The 14,492-nt window shown below is 43.1% G+C and overlaps 1 pseudogene; it reads right to left on the bottom strand.

The window, feature by feature from the left end:
- Positions 1–3,041: 3,041 nt before the first annotated feature.
- LOC116936766 lies at positions 3,042–8,599 on the bottom strand (annotated as a pseudogene).
- Positions 8,600–14,492: the final 5,893 nt, after the last annotated feature.

Below are 14,492 nucleotides of genomic sequence, written 5' to 3'. Positions count from 1 at the left end.
GATCCCAATAAATGAGCTTGGTGAGCACAACGAGTGGAGCAACCATTCGAGTTCCCGCGTAGATCCTCTCGTCCAAAACAATACAACGCCAGATACGAAGAATTTCGGCAGTCTCTAGGAAGACCTCTTGCAAAAATTGGACTCATTGGTACATTAATAATTTTTTCTCTATTGCTTTGTGTTTTAGAATACAATTTCTTCAAAGCAAACTCAATCGAGCAATAGACTAATTTTCTTTTTCCTTTTTTTTTGCATTGTATCATTTATACAAAACAGAAACATTCATAAATAGGCACGCATCAGCCTTGTTTACTGAAGCCTTTGAACCACAAAATTATCAGCAAGCATTAGTCTCCCCAGAATCAAAAAATGGATGGAAGCGTACAGAAAAGAGTTTAATTCCCTGATGGAAAACAAAACATGGGAACTCGTACTTCACCCACCAGGATGCACAGCTATCAACTGTAAAATGATTAAGAAATTGAAGCCAGCATACGAAGGAGTACCTGAAGTTTATAAGGGAAGACTTGTAGCAATTGGATCGCGACCAAGATACGGCATCGATTACGACGAAACTTTTGCTCCCGTTCCACATAGTGAAGCAGTGAAAGCCACACTAGCTGAAATTGCATCACTGGACCTGGAGATGATACAATTCGACATTAAAACAGCATTTTTGTATGCTAAGCTAGACAAACCTATCTATATGAGGCAACCAGAGGGTTTTGTCGTTCCTGGAAAAGAAAACTTTGTTTGCAAACTCAACAAATCACTGTATGGCCTCAAGCAAGCACCTCGACTGTGGTTTAAGAGATTCGACGACGTTTTACTTAAATTTGGATTGAAAAACAGTGCTGCTGACCGGTGTGTTTACGTTCGCAGAACTGAGGATGAGACCACTTTTGGCGTAATTCATGTTGACGATGCCATTTTTGGTAGCAACAAACCGCAGGTTTTAATTGATATCAGGTCTCATCTTGGAGAGGAATTTCAGATCCATTCACTTCCGCCAACGCGATTTATTGGTATCAACATCAAGCGTGATCGCCAGAACAAACGCATTTTTATGTCACAACAACATGTTATTGAAAAATTGGTAGCAAGATTTGGATTCCAGGATTTAAAGCCAAGAACCGTTCCTGCAGACCCAAATGTGCGCCTCATCTCTCATTTGAAGTCGAAGAGCGAGGGAGAGAAAATTGAGAACCATCGTGAACCAGTTGGCGCTCTTCTCTACTTGGCTCTGCAAACGCGCCCAGATCTTGTATATTCTGTTGACCAAGTGGCAAGGTATTGTCAAAACCCAAAAGTTGAGCACTGGCAAGCAGTACTTCACATTTTTGGATATCTCAATGGAACAAAACACTACGGCATCTGGGTCGGTGGAGAAAGAACTGGACTTGTCGGATATTCGGATGCGGATTTTGCTGGAGATGTCAACGACCGCAAATCAACTTCTGGCAGCATATTTTTTTTTTCACGGTGGGCCAGTAGCCTGGGCCAGCAAAAAGCAGCCTTGCACTGCCCTCTCGACAACAGAAGCAGAATATATATCTGCTTGTGAAGCTGCAAAAACTGCTTTTTGGCTGAGTTACCTACTTCAAGACTTCACCGAGAGGAACAAAAGAAGGTGCCACTATATTGTGACAACCAAGGAGCTGTCAGACTGGTCTACAATGCTGAATTTCATCAGCGAACCAAGCATATTCAATTGAGATGGCATTGGATCAGGGAACAGGCAGCCAATGAGATAATAGAAGTCAAATTTGTAGGAACTGAAAATCAGCTTGCTGATATATTTACAAAAGCACTTGCAGGACCAGTTTTTCATAACATGAGAAGGAGGATCGGCGTCGGCAAGCTATCCGATTAAGTCAATTCGGGTTTGAGGGAGAGTGTTGATGTAAAATATGTGCGGAATCTGTTGACATTAAATAAATATGGCAAACCCTTCTCTGCTTTCATTCTTGTGAAATTAATGCGCTTGGGTATAGGGATGCTGTTTAGCACTCCCTACTCTCTCTTCTCTCTCAGACAGCTTTAGACAGCTACTGACTCTATCGCGTGCTTTTTGATTTCTCAACTAGTGGTTTGTTTCTACATCTAGTAAGTATAAAAGTAAACTATATATTGTAATTTAAATATATATATCTGCTGTTTGAACTTATTTAGTAAACTATCACTACTCGATAAACTGCTTGTCAAATATTATTCTTAACATCCTTGTGACAACATTGTTTGGAAGACAGACAAGTGACAGTTGGATGATAAAGAAGCTATCACACCACCACTTTTTATAAGGAGAAGCTTTCTCATAATATACTTCACTTGAATTGCAGTGGAATTATTATTTAACTCACCCCTTAATGGAATAATGCTTAAGAAATGCTCAAGTGGATCTTGCTGAGTAAATCTTGTGCATAGACAATCTAAGGAGTTAGATTGAGTTAACACATCCCATGCAAGTGCTATAGTAGATTTGATTGTTGTTGTAAAGCCAACTGCAACTGCCTTTCGCCTACTAGCACTAACAAGTGTACCCGTAGTGAGTTTCAGTGATGTAAGAAATCTTTGCAATCCCAATAATTCTTTTTCTTTTTCTGCCAGGTTTGAAATTGTCAGTGGAGCTTTATCGTTCATTGGTTTCGGATTTCACAAGTTTAGCATGTCGAATAACTTGTTGAACTTACAGCAGTACTCCTCTGTGGCCTCACTTCCGACAAACTAGAGGAACGAGTAATTTTTAAGGGTAAAATAATTCAAACTTGCTTTCGCAACGCAACTAAAAAAAAATTACCTTTGGGTGTTTCAGTTCGTCGCGTAATTGGCGGAGAGCATCCGCTGTTGAGTTACTCAATACTTGCACAGCAAGTACTACTTTCATCTTGTGTGTACTAATGTCGTTGTGACTTTTTGTTAATTTGTTACTAAAACAAAATCCTTTTAGGTTCTGGTATTCAAATAGCTCGGTGATGTACGATCATTTTGCTGGATGAGAAAAGCCAGGTATCATGATTCCTTTTTCGGTTTTTGATACAAAATTACGTGCCAATTTTAACATATGGCTGGTATCTAACATCACGTGAATGAAATAAAGTTTTCATCGGTGCGTACTTGATGCGGTCGGCTTCGGTTTGCTGAGGAGTCCTCTTCCTTGGCCGTCCTTGGCCGTCTTGGAATGAATGTTATCTGGAAATTTGATGATGGCTCCAAGACAATTGACCATCATCATGTTTGCAACCAACCCGTCGAAAGTAACTACTTTTACATTTACGTCGAATTCGTGACAGGCGATAATTGGAAATTGTTCGAGGGAGCGCGTAGCGCTCCCGATGGACAATTGAAATTATATAAGGAAAGGAGGAAGACTTAAACAGTGTTGACCAATTTCTTTAATAGTTCTTTGTAGCCCCCAAAGGGGAAAAGAAAAGAAAAATTAGGGGCGTATTTTTAAAGGGGGGGAAAGAAGGGTTTTCCCCGTTCTACCTCCAGACCTTTCTTCCTCTGTGGTCTTGTCTACCAGTGGCCAACGGAGATTCAGTTAGGCGCTCCTCTGAAACGACTCCCTCCACGATTTTGATGAAAACTGAAAGAAAACAAACAAAGGAAACTTGATAATTAAAGCGCATCAGGAGACCGGGGTGGTGTGGGTGGGCAAGAAGACTGTTTAAGTCTTCCTCCTTTCCTTTAATAATTTCAATTTTCCATCGGGAGCGCTACGCGCTCCCTCGAACAATTTCCAATTATACTCGGAAACTTGTTCGACTTAAACAGTGACTTTAAAGCAGATTCTCTTACTCACTGTCGCCCCGCGACGGTCAGTATCGCATCTGATACCGTCTGGTTTGTCGATGGTTCCGTCTCCATGCGGTAAAACCTTGTGAAGGTCGATTCTGATGCCCAATTAGCCAATTCTAGGATTGATTGAACTGAAACTCCAGAGGCCGCTGCCTTGGTAGCTGCTGCGCCTCTTGTAGAGTGGTCGGAAAATTTCGCTTAATCGATGCCTGCGTCTCCTAATTGTCTTTTGATCCAACCCGAAATGGTTGAACCTACTACAAGCTTGTGTGGCTTCACTGAACTGATGAATAGATGTCTGCTGTTCACGGCGTTGCCAAAGTTGCTAGTCGAGTCCAAGTAGCAAGTTAAACATGCCACTGGATCTAGTTGAGCGTCTGGCAAGGCTTTTAAACGAAAATTTTGAGGCCCCCCCCCCCCGCGTGTTGACCTTTCCTAGGGCTCAGGAGAGAAAAGGAGACCGTGCCCGGGAAAAAAACTAATTGAATCCTTTGCTATGCCAGCTAATTCGGATACTCGAAGCATGCAGGCTAGGGCCAACAAGGTCGCTAGCTTGCGAGAGAGAGGGCCTTTGGTGAGCTCATCGTTATTCAAGGACTGTAAATGATTAAGAACCAAATGAACGTCCCAAGTGTCCTTATATTTCGCTTTCGGCGGGTTAATGTTGTAGATGCCTCTCATTAAGCCAGTAACATACGGATGCGATCCAATTGTGTGTCCGTCTACCGGATCTAAAGTAATTGATAATATGGAGCGGTATACATTAATAGAGCTGTAAGATTTTCCCTCCTCCAACGAGTCGGTAAGGAATTGGAGAATCGTACTTATCTCGCCTGACAAGGGATTGTGATTGAATCTAAGGCACCAATTCTTCCAAGAGGGCCAGGTTGACTGGTATACAGCGATAGTGGATGCACGAGAACCTGCAATGATTGTCTTGATAACCTTTTCCGAAAGACCGTCGTTTCTGAAACGATTCCTGATAACATCCAGGCGGTCAACTGGAATGAGGGACTCTGGCACAATGGATGAAGGTCCCCTCTCACTGATGTCAACAGGTCTAGCCTCGGGTTGAAGATGATCGGAACATCGCATGCCAGCTCCAATAGTGTTGGGAACCAGGGTTGGCTCAGCCAGTAGGGGCATACTAACACTAAGCTCGCTCGATCCTGACTGATCTTCGACAGACAGTCCTTCACCAAGGAGAAGGGCGGGAAGGCGTAACCCTTCACATTGGTCCAGCTGATTGAAAAAGCGTTTGTTTCCCAGGCTCCCGGTTGAGGCAACCAGCTCACGAAGGACTGTAGTTGAGCGTTCCATTTCGAGGCAAATAGATCGGTATCCATCTGCCATCTTCTCGAAATCTCCTAAAATGCTGATGGTGCCAGCCTTTATTCGCTCCAATCCGCTGCTCGCCTCGATTCCTGATCTGCAATAACATTAAGACGACCTGGAATGTGAACGGCCTGAAGGGTAACACGTAGCTTCTTGCACCAAGCTGCTATCAGCAGAGCTATCTTGCATAAGGCGTGACATTTAGAACCCCCTAATTTATTAATATAGTAAACGGCTGTAGAGTTGTCAATTTTTAGGACAATAAGGCAGTTTCTTGATAAATCAGCATAACTCTGCAGGGCAAAATAAGCTGCCTGCAATTCCAAAATGTTGATGTGGGCGTTCGATTCGTCGGCCGTCCACGGTCCCCCTGTCCGGACACCGTTACATACCGCTACCCAGCCCGACAGGGAGGCATCAGAAAATATAACAAATGTGGGCGCCTGCCTTGCCAATGATTTGCCTGTACACGACATAAGATTTTCGATCCACCATTCAATGTCCTCCCTTGCATTCTAGTCGATCAAAACTTTCGATTGCATTACCCCTCTCGCGGATTTGAGCCCGGCGATATAGAGATGCTGGATCCCCCGCACATGAGCCGGAGCGAAAGGACGGAAACGGCGGCCCAGGCAAAATTACCTAGAAGAGTTGCCTGATCTCGTAATGACGCTCCTGTGTCGCTTTTAGTTTTTTATAGAGTGCTATGATCGCCGCTCGCTTTGAAGTTGGGAGGGAAAGTGACATTGCCTGGGAATCTACCTCTAAGCCTAGGAATTCTATTACCTGTGTGGGAACCGGCCTAGATTTCTCCAGATTGATTACAAAACCTAACGAATGAAGAAGATTCTTTACTGTGTCTACCTGCTGGGCCAGTTTACTTCTACTTACATTCAAAATTAAGAAGTCATCGAGGTAAACTATAATCGTAATGCCTTGCTCCCGAAGAAAGCAGACAACTGGCTTCAACAGCTTTGTGAAAGCCAATGGCGCCGAAGATAAGCCAAAGGCTAAACACGTAAACTGAAAGATCTTACCTCCCCAAATGAATTGCAAATAATGCTGATCTGTGGCGTGAACGGGCACTGTTAGGTATGCATCCTGAAGATCTAATTAAGCCATCCATATGTTTGGCCTCATTAGATGCCTCATATGCACAAGACCATCCATCTTGAAGTGATGGTGAACGATGAAGCAATTCAGTTCTTTTAAATTAATCACGGGTCTGAACCCACCCGCGTTCTTAGGAATAACAAAAATTCCGCTTACAAAAGGGGCCGTGATCGAGACACAGGTTCAGGGGGAACCTGTGTCTCGATCACGGCCCCTTGTGAGACCAAGGTTAACACTTCCTTTTCGCAAATAGCTATCTGAGCAGCATTCATGCACATGTTCAGGGGAATCGCGACTTGAAACGGGATCGATGTAAAATCTAGCTTTAGGCCGACCGATACGGTACTCAAGACCCAAGGATCACCTGACACAGTTCTCCACTCTGCCGCAAAAAACCTCAACCTGCCTCCTATAAGCGGAAACTTAAAGCTATGCTGAACTGAGACACACTCTACATACCCTCCTCGAGTGGCGTTGAATCCTGATATGCCGGGATTGAAGTTAACGGTTGGATTCACCTGCTGGCTGCTGCGTTCGTCTCGATCCTGCTGTCCATTTAATTCTGCTCTCTGGTTAGTCCTGTAGGCGAGATGGTAGCTGTCGGCACCTCCTTGCCCGCGGTCATAGACGAAGCTTTTCCCGCTGTGATCGTGGCCTCTTCGGCCAAAAAAAAAGACTCTCTCTTGAGTTAGTTTTACCGCCATTGCGATTAGGTTGCCCTTCCCGGCTTAGGTTGCCCAACTTGGCTTGAGTGTCTGCTGATCTAACCATCGAGAGTATAAATGAGGCACCGAAAAGCTAACTAAACTGGTCTGGATCGAAGTTGTCGGGATTATTAGATATTATTGATTAGATAAACAAAGGACGGGCTAGTCTGGCGTAGAATATTATGGCGCCGTTGCTGCGTAATCTCGTGAAAGAAGTCACCTAACAGCTGAAGAGCATCCCTAATAGCCTCGTGGTGGGATTCCTTCTGTACTCGCTCGTCCGCTAAATAGAGAAGAGGCTTCGTTACTTCTAGTACCTTCTGCTGGACCTTGTACAATGAGCGCTCATTGGAATCGATGGAGCTCTTTGAGGCTGACGACCCTTTAATCAACATCAGACGCTGATAAAGACAATCGTCTAGGGAGGGGCATTGGAGTTTGGCCGATTTCTTCTCAAACGTTGGGAAATAACGAGCCTTAATTTCCTTACCCTCTGAGTCCTCTAAGCCTTTACCCATCCACTTGAAAAATTTCTTGCCCTTGCTCTTTGAAATTCCAAATCTATAAATGCCATCGTCCAGTTTTTGCCTTTTCTGCGGATTCTCCAACCAGTCACCATGAGGCTGAAGCAGGGGATCGAGGGGTAACACTGGGGTAGTGGACTCCTCGTGTTCTGAGACCACGCTTTCGAATGTCTCCCTACCCATGCTCACTTCCCTTCCTTTACGTCTACCGTGGATAGTGTCGTCTCGAGACGACCCTTGCCTACTGTCACTTTCACTACTAGACATGGTAATTTTGTCGACTTATTTACACAAGAGCTGAGAAAGGTCTGGAGATAGAACGGGTGAACCCCTTACTTCGCGCGCTTTGCATACTACGCCCCTAATTTTTCTTTTCTTTCCCCTTTGGGGGCTACAAAGAGCTATTAAATAAATTAGTCAACACTGTTTAAGTCGAACAAGTTTCCGAGTATAATAACATCATTAAGCACTTTTGACTGGCCTAGCCCCATTAAATGAGTCGTGAAGTAGTAAGCTACGGGAGATCTCCATTTCCCATCCAATCCAACGACGTAGAACACTAATATTTGAGTAGCAAAAAGTTGATGATCCGTTTCTCGACTGGATTGTTTATCATCAGGAAAATCTGTGAATCCCAAATATTGCTTCAATTGTGGATCGTAGCATAACGCATTCTTGATAGACATCTCATCCAGATTCAAAGTGACATCTTTGCCGTGATTTCCGTCTGCGATGTCTTCTTTTATTTGGGATAATGCATTTCTTAAAATTCCGGAATGGCAATCAACTGGAGGAAGGAAGCGCCGCAGACTCCGAACAGATGGCAAGGTAAAGACCGATCCAATTTTTCATATGCGTTGTTGGAATAATAACTTAGGTTTATTGCCAGGTTACGGAAGAACGACGAGTATCTTTGTTTTCCCATTTTCTTGCCAGAATTAAACTTCTCGTTCACATAGAGTTGGTAAGCTGTTTCAGAGATGTCTGTTTTCCTGATGGTGTTTTTTTCAGCTTTCTTGAGATCGTGACATTGCTGTATGGACTTCTTCAACTGCTCAAAATTTTAATTTTACCCTCTTTGACGTTTAGTTCAATGTGGCGCTTGCGCTCACGGGATGACATTCCGGACAATTTTGGTTTTTTACAAACATTCACTTGCTTGAGGTAGTCTATTTCACAATTGTACTTAACATGTAGTTTATGAGTTTCTCTCTTTATATTGTCTATGTGTTCTTCGTATTCTAGTCTTAAACGATTCTTTTCTTCTGTAAGTCTGTTGACGTCATCAATAAAGCTATTTCTTTTCGGCGAAAAACTATCTTTGTCATGTAATGAAGCTTTTTCTGAGTTGATGAAACTTACACCGTCCACAGCTGCATCGAATTCATGATCATTGTCTATTGGACTGGTACACTTCCTAAGTGGAGTTTCGAGTGTTTTTTAGTTTTAATCTAACCTTGCTCTTTTAATTGGACTCGTAGAATCAGTGATGAGTCGTCTCCGAACAGTGTGAGAAGAAACCGAGGGGGATGTATCATGTTTGTCCTGTTCTAAGTTTACCGATAATACAGTCTACACTTTTTACAGACATTTAATACCTAGGGCAAAAAAAAGTGTCTGGACTGACATTACCCAACCTCCCTGATGACGATTTTGCGCCAAAACCGCCTACCTCTCCTTAAAAAGGTAAACTATTAATATTTTCTACCCACAGATGGCTTTTTCAATATAAATCGGTGTTCGCCTTTTTGTGCAGGATACTGCACTTGGTTGCTGAAAAGCTGTCAAATTTTCCTGTGTTTCACCCTTGTGCGATTATGTCGTCTTTAAGTGTTTTAATAGTATTTGCGATAGTTTCGGCGGTTACACCATCTTCTGCTTTTAAGGTTTGTTCTAAAAGGTAGTAGTAAGTATAAAAGTGCAGCAAATTTTGCGTCGCTAGATGTGCTTTTTGTTTTGTCTTTGTATCTGTTGGGTGTTTTCAGTTGTTGAGGTTGTCTGATACGTTTTACTTTTTTCTAAGTCTTGCTTATATTCTAAGTCTATGAAGATCTTCCAATGGTCCAAAAAATTTTCTCGATGGTGACTTAGGTTTTCGTATTGGTCAATTAAATCAGATTCTTGTAGTACGGGGTATAAAGATGGTAGTGTGTTTTCGTTGAGAGTAGTCTTTTGCACAGGTGAATCAAACGGCATTCGCTCACCTCGATGGTGTTCCGATGTCGGTTGCTTGAAAACTTGTTGATAGCAGCGTAGAGCACTTGCAGCTGGCAAATGAAGCACAGATCAGAAATTTTTATTCCAGAGTCTTGTTGGGACCTCCAAATGTAAAGGTTTCCAAACTGTGTATTTACCAATAGACAACTCTGATTATGATGTTACAATTGAGTCTTTTTATACTGATCATTGAAGGTTAAGATGGGAGATGGCAAATCAAATTTTACTAGGTAATCATTACTACGGATTAGATTTTATAGGTTATCAATACCCTCCATTTAAAAATACTCATACGAAACAAAAAGATTTAAATTCTTGAAATTGAAAATAGGTCTAAATCTGTCCTTAGTCATCTTAGAAACGACAAAAAGTGCATAGCACTATACCTTCGTGTAAATTAAATCTAGAATTGTGAAACAAAATGATGGTGAAAACGAGCCGCGTTCATCGGTGGCTATTGCAGGTGCGTGCGACGATCCGCTGCCGAGATTGGCGTGTATGTTTGTAAACTTTTCTTTCGTTTTCTTGGAAAATGGAGCAGTGAGGCGCTGGTTAATTACTTGACCCCCAGCTGACCTTCTTACCTTCTTGTATTTTGTATATTTTTAAATCATGACGGGTTCGGCACCGTTCGATGCGTTGGCTCACGCTGATTCCGGCAGTATGAATGTCAGCGCTAGCAACGGTACCGTTCGGGAGTTATGATTTTTTTGCCCGTTCACACCAATTCCCTGACTCCCACAAGTGCCTGGCTCGTCTATCCCATTGCGTCCAACCCCCATGGGATTTTTTCTATCCAAATATTTTTTCGGTCTCGAAACCGGTATCATTGGATGCGGCTCGTCAAACTCGTTCCGATAGTGAAGGTCCCGCCGTGATCGGATACACCGTTCGGCCGCAAACGATTTTTAAAGCTCGAAAAATGATGATGGGCCTCTACCTGCCAATTCTAGGAATTCGACGTCAAAAGCGCAGCCGTGTTCGGAATTAATTTTCAAAAATTCATAGCAGCTGAACGGTGCGTCGGATAGCGAAAATTTTTCGACAGCTGCGATCGCGTGATTGCGCTTTATCCAGCGGTACCCGATGAGGAGCCGTGCGACCGCTTCTTCCGGTAGCTGACTCGGCCGGTTTCGGCATATCCGATTTTCATGCGGATTTCACGGTCCAGCTGCTCCTGCCCGGCTTAATTTGTCATTTTCCCATTCGTAGGGCGATCCGAGTTCACGTACAAAAGTTATTCACGGTCAAACATGGCGACAGTGCGCTAAAATTTCAGCGGAAAAAGGCCCGTTTCCCGGAATTTTGTAAATGGTTCTTATGAATTTTGCCGCCTTTTTTCCGCCGAATTTCTCCGGAACCCGGTTTTGGTCTGGGTGTAGCCCCTTTCCCTCCTCGTCCCTCCCCCTTGTCCCTCCCCCTTGCCTCCCCCTTATCTTTCCTCCTCTTTTTTTTGTGTCCGTATTGTAAATTTTCGGGCATAAATCCGGTAATACCTTCGGTAATATTGAAATACTAAAGAATATCAATATTTACACTCAGGGACAAGAAGTGCATAGCACTATACCTTCGTGTAAATTAAATCTAGAATTGTGAAAAAAAATGATGGTGAAAACAAGCCGCGTTCATTGTTGGCTATTGCAGGTGCGTGCGACGATCCGTTGCCGAGATTGGCGTCTATGTTTGTCAACTTTTCTTTCGTTTTCTTGGAAAATAGAGCAGTTAGGCGCTGGTTAATTACTTAACCCCCAGCTGACCTTCTTTCCTTCTTGAATTTTTTATATTTTTTAATCATAACGGGTTTGGCACCGTTCGTTGCCTTGGCTCACGCTGATTCCGGCAGTATGAATTTCAGCGCTAGCAACGGTACCGTTCGGGAGTTATGATTTTTTTTGCCCGTTCACACCAATTCCCCGACTCCCACAAGTGCCTGGCTCGTCTATCCCCTTGCGTCCAACCCCCATGGGATTTTTTGTATTAAAATATTTTTTCGGTCACGAATGATCACGAAACCGGTATCATTGGATGCGGCTCGTCGAATTCGTTCCGATGGTGAAGGTCCCGCCGTTATCGGATACACCGTTCGGCCGCAAACTATTTTTTAAGCTCTAAAAATGATGATGGGCCTCTACCTGCCAATTCTAGGAATTCGACGTCAAAAGCGCAGCCGCGTTCGGAATTAATTTTCAAAAATTCATAGCGGCTGAACGGTGCGTCGGATCATGAAAATTTTTCGACAGCTGCGATCGCGTGATTGCGCTCTATCCAGCGGTACCCGATTAGGAGCCGTGCGACCGCTCCTTCCGGTAGCTGACTCGGCCGGTTTCGGCATGTCCGATTTTCACGCGGATTTCACGGTCCAGCTGCTCCTGCCCGGCTTAATATGTCATTTTCCCATTCGTAGGGCGATCCGAGTTCACGTACTAAAGTTATTCACGGTCAAACATGGCGACAGTGCGCTAAAATTTCAGCGGAAAAAGGCCCGTTTCCCGGAATTTTGTAAACGGTTCTTATGAATTTTGCCGCCTTTTTTCCGCCGAATTTCTCCGGAACCCGGTTTTGGTCTGGGTGCAGCTCCTTTCCCTCCTCGTCCCTCCCCCTTGTCCCTCCCCCCTTGCCTCCCCCTTATCTTTCCTCCTCTTTTTTGTGCCCGTATTGTAAATTTTCGGGCATAAATCAGGTAATACCTTCGGTAATATTGAAATACTAAAGTATATCAATATTTACACTCAGGGAAAAAGAGTGGTAATAAAACCATTGTTGTCGGGAGTAACAACAATCGCGCTTTTACTAAATAGAGCATTGACCTCAGTGTTACAAATACTCGATTTTTCTTCATCCATTACAATTTCAGAGGGCCACTTTTCTTGAAGGGGAGGTTGGGTAAATTCAATATGGTAACCTGATTCAATGATATCTAAGATCAATTGATCGCCTGTAATTGAACGCCAAGCGTCTAAAATTAATGAAAGTCGTCCGCCGACAAAATAAACACCAGACACGGGTGAAGAAAAATCCACGTACTTGTTATTGGGGTAAGAGCCTTGCTGCTGTTTTCCTTGCTGCTGCTGAGGCTGCTGCTTTCTCCAATTCCAGTTGCCACCACCATTGTTGTTGTTGTTGGAATTGTGGTTAGTGCGGGAACCGTCACCCTGTTGATCACATTTGCGATGTGAATAATTGCTCTTACGGCTAGAGGAATGACCGCCAGAGCGTCCAATTTTATCCATTTTGGAATCCATTTCCGCTTCCTTATTCAGAACGGTAATAAATTTCTCTCTAAAGAGATAACGGTGTTCTCGGGAAGAGAAAAGCAGAGGGTCAACCACCATGCCGGAGAATTTCGGAGCCACATAAACGCATGGCGTTAAAGCGTCGTATCGGAGTCATATAAGAAAAAACATTGCCCAACAAAGGAGTGGCCGTTTGGCCAGGCAAATAAGCATCATTGGAATGCGGAACGGAATTCAACAAATGAATGAGAGGCGGAAAAACTCGCGTTCGGATACTTGTGCACTGATATGCCGGCCAGCGGCTACAAGTCATAAAAATTTAAAAAAAAATTTTTTAGATACCTTTATCTATTATTAGGCCACAAAATTATTTTCATTGACTTAGGTGGATTTTTTAACCCTCTTTTTCTCAATCGCGCTAAGCGCGCTCCGTCATTTGAATCCATGCTAAAATGGTCCGAAAACGCGAAGTGTTCGGATACTTTTGGCACCTACTGTATATATTTTTCTATAATACCATTATACAAATATAATACCATATAATTCCTTATATGGTAATTTATATGTTACGTACAGTACCCGCACTTAGTATCCGAACGCTAGGGTTATTAAACCCAGCGTCTTATGGCGAATGGTGTGTAGCGCGGATAGGGAAATGGGGTAGTAAAAATTAAAATAAAGCTACAAAAAAATTGTCTAGTCTTAAATAAACAATAAGCTATCCAGTACATTTTTTTTTTATCTACAAGATTTGTTGACTAGCATGTTAGTCATCAAATAGCCGAACACAGTCGGATGTCCAAATCATGGCCAACATCCGTTAGATATCCCCGTACTCAATGGGTAGTTCCAGGGAGGTCCACCGGCAATCATATTTTAAGTGCAATGGATGTGCCAAAGTTACATTCTACTGACTTCCTTCCAACAGCCAAAAATTTTTAAATTGTTCCATTTGGGGATCGGACCAAGCCAATCGGGGCGCTTTATTGCCGATCGGGATTCGCATTCGGGCCATCGGTGCGTGGCTCATGGTGGAAAATTCTACTCATTAAATTCAATTGGGGTTCCATCAGGGTACTTAATCGGGGCTGTTACCCCGATTGTAATCAAACGATTTATGCAAAAACACAATGTATTGACTTTTTTACCCGATCGCTCTGATAACAACCCGGATTATAGCTCGTTTTACCCACCTGCCCTGATTTTTACCCTGAAACAGTAAGAACGGCCATTTTTAAAATGGGGTCGGGGCAATAGGGTAAACTCAATTTTTTCCCCGCCCTGCCACGGTTGAAAAGGCAGCAAACCAATTCAACTCGAATGGTCTTTTCTCTGCGGGGCGGTTAACCCGTTTAGAGCTAATTTTGGCCGATCGCCAAGTTTCATTGTTTATTGTCAAAATTAATTTCGTTCCAAAAACGGGGGAACATAACCGTGTTCAAATTTTTCCCTAGAACCTTTTTTTATTTTAAGTCTACCATTTACTAAGAAAAATATTTAAAAATTTAGGGGTGAATATCTATTTGCGGGTACGGTTTTTTTCTAATTTATTACTATATAATGGA

Source organism: Daphnia magna, linkage group LG9 (genome assembly GCF_020631705.1).
Source record: "Daphnia magna isolate NIES linkage group LG9, ASM2063170v1.1, whole genome shotgun sequence".
Taxonomy (NCBI): domain Eukaryota; kingdom Metazoa; phylum Arthropoda; class Branchiopoda; order Diplostraca; family Daphniidae; genus Daphnia; species Daphnia magna.
Note: the sequence above shows the minus strand (reverse complement) of the source record. Positions and strands in the feature narration are given on the sequence as shown.